Source organism: Cucurbita maxima, unplaced genomic scaffold, assembly GCF_002738345.1.
Source record: "Cucurbita maxima cultivar Rimu unplaced genomic scaffold, Cmax_1.0 Cma_Scf00169, whole genome shotgun sequence".
NCBI classification, from domain to species: Eukaryota; Viridiplantae; Streptophyta; class Magnoliopsida; order Cucurbitales; family Cucurbitaceae; genus Cucurbita; species Cucurbita maxima.
The window spans coordinates 22,448-29,493 of record NW_019272185.1 but is presented as its reverse complement, the minus strand read 5'-3'; positions in this window follow the sequence as shown (position 1 = coordinate 29,493).

Below are 7,046 nucleotides of genomic sequence, written 5' to 3'. Positions count from 1 at the left end.
AGAAAGACATGTATATGCTCTACTCTATTAGATAGAGACTAGTTATATAGGAAAGATATATCTAATCCCCGCCCGCCCTACTACTGTGAATTTAGATAGGGCTTGCAATGGAAGTCCTTCCGTTTCCTTCCTCTGTCAGATTCAATCAAGAACAAAGAATGAAGAATGAAGCTTTAGAAAAAAGAAAGAGCAGAACAGCAGAACAAGAGTCGTATGGATTCACAAAAACTACGGGGGTGGATAGGAAAAAGAGAGATTGAAATAGTTCGGACGATTCAATATCCATAAGATTCTGACTTCCTTCTTTTTAGAAGGATAAATCTTAGCGATGGAATAATCAGTGATATGAGAATGAATTGGTTGATTGTCTGTCTCATTAATCATTTCTTTCTTTTGGTGTGAGGAACTTATTATGAATCCACTGATTTATGCCGCTTCCGTTATTGCTGCTGGATTGGCCGGCGGGCTTGCTTCTATTGGACCTGGGGTTGGTCAAGGTACTGCTGCGGGCTAAGCTGTAGAAGGGATCGCGAGACAACCCGAGGCAGAGGGAAAAATCCGAGGTACGGGTAATCCGATTTCCATCTGCAGTCTTGTTGGATGTGTAGGAAGAGTCGCTGAGTAAATGTGAGACAGGTACGCTATCAACCACGGTCACCCTTTTTTTGTACGATCATTCGATTAAAGGGTTCTTACAATTTCATTCCCGATTGAAGCCGAGACTAGAATCTAAAACAAGGGAAGGTCGAAGGTGCTTTGATCGAATTACCGATCCCTGAAACTAACTAGCTCTCAACTGCAATTTCTCCTTTTCCAATTTCATGAATAGATGCGAGATTACCGGTCTTAGGAGGAGAGGCAGGCGGCGGATTTCCCGCTAGCCTATGAACATGAATTCAATATCTAATAATGATCTCTTAAGAGAATAGATAAGCGGCGAACGGGACAAAGTTTCTGATAATATGAGATTTCGATGCAAAGAGTACTCAAAACGATGGGGACTAGGGTATGTTGGTCCAAGTCAAAAAAAAGGTTCTTCCTTTCTGCAATCCTCTCTTAAGCCAACTGCTTCTCATACATACATGGCGTAGTATTTACTCGAGCAAGAATGTAGTGAAGCAAGGCTGCTCCAAGCTTGTTGGAAATGGTGCCTCTACATCCTTTTGGTATGATAAGTGGATTGGTAATTGGTAATACTTCCATTGCTGAAAGGTGCAACTCCGATGTTCCCTTGCATATGAGGGGTGAGAAAGTGGGGGATTACTACAATGATGGAGAATGGGATTGGTCACGACTGAAGATCCTATTTTGTCATAAATTCCTGGTTTGGGAGGAAAGGTATACGGTACCACTGTACTTTTCTATGTTGGTGGCCTAATTCTCATGTGGGATCCAATGAGCATTAGGCTAAATATTTTGGCATGCAACGACCAAGTTATCCATTCTGAAGCCAATGTACAAGGCGAAACGACCATCCTTTCCTTTGTATACGTGCAATGCAACCAAATGAGACGGCGAAAGGTATGTTCCGGAATCATTTAACTAAAAGGAGGATCAAGGAAACTTTCTTATAAAGTAGGCGAACGAAGGAGCTGAGAAAATCTAGCTACGCGACGAAGAGGACTTGGTAACAGATAGGATCCGTCATCGGAACAGCTAACAAGCTAGGTCGTGGGCTCTTGAGCTTGCATAGTCTATTCTAGCGGAGTATATCTTCTCAGGCAAAGATGACGAAATAGGCGCTGCGAACTGTACAAGGGAAAGCTCTTTATACAATAGCGACGAAACCAACATCAAAAAAGAAAGAAGAAATTGCATAATATACTAACTAAATAGAGGAATTTGATTCACTCTTCGAGGGTCAGATCCAAGTTGAATAAGAAATGAAAGTGAAAAGTCAAAGTGTCATTTTTCATCTATATCAGACTCATTCTCATGAACCAGCCGGGGTCGGGCGGATGCCACCGAACCCATGTAGGTTGTTTAATCACGGTGATCTTCTTATTCTCCCAAGCAAGAGATTGAGGCCCCCTAGAACAAGCGTGGTCGCGATAGCGACGAAGAGGACGAAGGAAGGAGGTGAACCGATAGGCGAACCAGCGTGGACGATAGGAGAAGAGGCTGACGGGTGGTAGGCTTAGTAGTATAGGTAATGCCGAAACATTCCTTATCCCTCAGCTCCCGTAAGGTTGGATAGCAATGAAGGATTGAATGATGATCGTCAACCTCATTCCATCTCAAAAAAGAAGGGTTCGTAGGGGACGTAAGTCGATGAGTCGCTTCGCGTTGAAGTCTCGGTTTCAAGTAGTTCGTTCATGGTTCGTGAGCTGATGAGATAGCCTTTTGGCGACTGAGCCGACTTGCCTCGCTCATCCTTATTTCTTCTCTCTGTGCTTCCTTCCCCCGCTAATTGGCCCTTGTTCAAGAGTGACCAGGGATGATCTTATAGGCGAACAAGCGTGGCCGATAGGCGAAGAGGAAGGGTTTCAGCGTAGCTTAGAAGAAAAGGAAAGGAGCTTTCACTGAAAGGTGAACGGGACGAAGGGTTGCAAGGCTTGATCCAAAGAAAAAAAGGAGAATTCTCACTAAAAGACGAAGGGGACGTAGGGATTGCACAAGCGTCGAAGGAGATTCGGTTAGCCGAAAGAAAGGCGAAGAAGATGTAAGCGCAGCGACGAAGAGGACGAAGAAAATGTAGGTAGCTACGGGGCTTTAGAGGTTCTTATTGCGGGGTAGCTACGGGATGAGTGGTATGCAGAGATGTAGCGTAGGGATGGTGAGCGGTGGATGGATGTGAATAGGCATTTCTTTCTTATTCGTATAGATTCATAGAAGATATTCATATCTCATATAGAAGTATTGAATCAATGTCAATTAGTATTCTCAAAAGTCAGAGATTCTTATTCGTAAGACTGTTCGCCTATCTAAAACCTACTCCGACCCACGTCTCCAAATAAGCTACAAGCGATGTCGCTTTTTGAACTGAATCCCTCGTTGAGTTCTTTCACACACAGGTCATGCTAATGACTTAAGGAAGAAGCGTTTGAACTTGATTTTAGAAGACATTGCTTACACATGAATCGAGATTGGGTTGGTGTTCAGTGTACCTGAGTACAAGCTTTCCCTATCGAAAAACTAACCCTACAACATGGATGATATCAATGCTAACCAAGTGACACCCTTATACACTAATAAAGGAGAAAGGCCATGGGTCATGAAAGAGGTTGACCCCCATCCCCCTTCACTATGTATGGCCAATTAACTCCTCGCTTTAGTCCCTTTTTTTTCTTCTTTGGGCTCGCGGTCATAAAGGGACCTTAAACGTAATAAGGGCATTACTACAAAAAAGCAAATCCGAGTCTTGGCAGTGAAAGTGAAAGTTTATTATATATACTAGTACCACTAAGATGGCGGGGAAACAAACTGACGAGAGAGCTGCTTTCGCCTCGGTAATTACCTAACGAGAGAGAGCCGATGCCAAAGTCGCCCGCGAGGGAACGCCAGACAGACTGACCTCTGCTAACTACGTTTGATATATACTGGCAGCGTCAGAGAGACTATACTTCCGGTATAGTGCCCCCACCAGAGAAGGCTGCTTCATGCTAGGCGTCCGGACCTACTACGCCCGAGCCGCATTTCCGGTACAGACGCTATATCCACTAAGGCTGAATCCCACTTCATCCTACGAACTATACCTGAGATAAAGGCATTCTAGAACAATTCGACGACTTGAAGAAAGCAAGAAAACGATAGCGATCGGTTTGGCACGGGGGGAATGTTGAAAACAATCTTATTGGAAGCGGCTTGAGAGTGAGGGCAATCGTCATAGTCAGCCAGCGAGCAATCCCAAGAAAGCCAGCTACCTAGCCTTTCCCCATCGCTAGCTTAAACTGAGGAATAAGAATAGGAAAAACAAACACACCTCCAAGCCCCGTAAGCTATTTCAATGTTATTATTCTGTCTCTTTCTTATGTCCGGTATCAAAGCCACTCGAAGTCGAATGCCTCACCCGCACCTACTTCGTCGCACCAACTCCCTCAAACACAAGGGAGCGGGCACTGCTCTCAGCCTGTCGTAACAACAAAACGAAACTACATACCGTCAGATCATGAATTACCTTATTCCTAGAACGGAATATAGACATTGGTACAACAGGGGGCTCGAGAGAGAGACCTCGAGCGACACATCGTAATTTACGCTAACCTCAGCGTACCATCGGAGAGACTTTAGCCACTAACCCCTGGATGGAAGGGAAGAATGAGGCGATCAAGAAAGTCCTCCCCCTAAACAGGAGAAAATGTCCGAAGACCTTTGAATTACAAACAAAGCGAAGGCGCTACTTTGCCCTATAAAGAATGAAGGCCCGTACGACACCCGACGTTAACACTCCCAAATCAGGAAATGCTAACCACAGTTTCCATGGTAACGGGAATACGCCAGACAGACGGCTCAAGCATACAAAGAGAGTGGCGCTTCCATCGCTTAGATTTAGGGTGATATGATAGGGCGCACCACAGACAGATACGAAAAATGACTGCTCAATCGAGAGGTCAAAGACAGAGACATAGTACCAGTTCCATCTCGAATCTTTGATCAAATCGGGGTTTTTTCCACATAATAGCGTCAACCAAAGACCGGCTTAGCAGACACTGGAGAGAAATCCCTCTGACTTCGTCGCTCCAAAATCTTTTGGCAAACTCCAATCAAGGAATTCCAATAAGAACAAAAGTGTGAAATGAGAGACTTTTCTTTAGTAGATATAGTTATAGTACACTGAAACTATTTATTATGGTAAGCGGCCGCCACCTTCTCGTCGGCGATCACCGTCGCCAAGAATGGCATAGTCGCAAAGCTTCGTCGTGCCATACACCCTCTCAGCAGCTATCCACACAAGCATATGATGTGTCAGTGTGAATAGAGGCCAAGAACGAGAAAATCATCCGAGGGGTTGACTGACCCTTCGTGAACGTTACAACCGATGACCTATAGCCTTTATTTATTATTTATTATTTATTATAAACTCTATTGTAATTGAAAGACTAAAGAATCAGTATGTATGAACGTCCAGGAAGTTGCAAAGGGATTCCCGAACAACCCTGCAATCATACAGGACGTCAGAATAACAGGTAAGGAATCGGTCGCTGCCTTGAAAGAAAAAGAAAAGAATTCGATCTTGATTCGAAAGTACTGCAACGATTGAGTCTGGTTATAGATAGGTCAAAATCAAACTATACCTTGCCAAAACCGTCATGGCCCAATCATGTATAGGCCGTAGCAAGGCCTGATACAAGGGTGAGCCAGCCAATAGGGAATAACCTTTTCTTCCCAGCTTCGCTCATTCACCTATCGGTCTCAGAATTCCATTGCCTGAACCTATTTATTCTTTCTCCTTCACTTATTGGTCTCGTGGCTTCTCTCCTGAGAACCTGATTTCACTCTTTTCCTCTCCTGCCTCAAGGTAAAGCCGAAAGAAAGATTCATTCTTTAGCTCTTTTCTTGAAGGAACTGTAAACACTCCTTATTCATTCTCCTTTACAGTGAAAGAAGAAATTCATATTCAATCCCGAATCTTTATCAATCTCCTGAACCTGAACCCCTATGACCTGCTGACCTGAATACTCTATTTATTTATTACCTGACTGCAACCGATATTCCCTTTCACCTATTTATTCTTTCATTCAATCCGGAATCAGGGGAGAGAGTAAATTCATTCAATCAGGGAGATTCATTCGACTTCACAGGAAGAAAAGAAGAAGAATCAAAACCCTATTTATTTACCGAGAAAAAGATAAGAGATAGTGAAACCGGAACCGGAACCCCTTTATCAATCTCCTGAACCGTAACCTTTTCCTATATTCCCAGGCCTGAACCTATTTCCCTTATTCATTCAATCAATCCTGAACCGTAACCTTTGATGATATTCCCTGACCTGACCTCCTTTTCCTTTACAGTCGAGTAAGCTAATTCATTGATTGAAGAAGAAAATGAAAGAAGAATCAGTGTTTGAAAGAAGGGAGACTCCTTATGAATGAGAGTGAACTATTGAACCTGATTGAACTTCAAAATCAGCGTTTTATCTGCATCTTCCGAACTACTATCCTTGAACTTATACAGGAAGAGAAGAGGTCGGTCTTTCTTTGGTTCTTTCTCCTTCACCTGATTTTACGAGGTAAGTAAATAGGCTTTAAACAAATAGACTCACCAAGCGTAAATGTAAACTCATTCACCTCTCCAACTCGGTTGAACAATTCCATTGCCTGAACCTATCCTCTTTTCCTCGAGCTACTAACTCCCTCTCGCAATCAGTTCGAAATGTGGAGATACCTTTACCTTTACAGTCTCTCTCGCATATTCAATTCCTTCCTCGCTCCTTCGCTTCCCTTCCTCTTTCTCTTTTCCTTACTTCATAGGGTGACTCTCGATGTTCATTGGCCTGTTGCGCTTGTAGCTGCGAACTCAACTGTCTACTTTGTTTGTCTTTTTTCAAGTGAATTAGAGAGACGAATCTGATTGGTACGCTATTTGCCGATCTTTCTTTTCGTGCGGGTGCCACAGAATGGGCGAAGATCACTAGAGAGCAGGGCCAGATCTTGATGTAGATAGGAGCTATCAAGCTGAGGGGAGAAGGAAGCTCACATTATGAAAGTTGAGGCTTGACTCTAACGGGTCTGTTAAAGTCTCCTTGCTATGGCCTCTTTATTAATATCCCGTTAATCACTTTTATCCGTTGAGCGAGGGCCCTTCCAGCCACCACCGACCAAAGCTCTAATGTAGAGAGCTAACCTACTAGTTGGCTTACTTGGTTGTTAGAGGACTAGTTGGGTCGATAGAGGTGGTTCAATCTAACCTTTGCATGGATCTTTGGCATTCTCGAGACAAATGATGATTTTCTTACTCTCATTTTCTTTCACGAGGTAAATAGGCTGAGATTACCTCCTTCACTATTCTTGAACAAGGTAAAGCATATTCAGTACCTCTTTGATTGACTCCTCTTCCTATTTTTTCCTTCATTGAACTCGGTAAACAGGAAGGAAAGACGAAAGCAA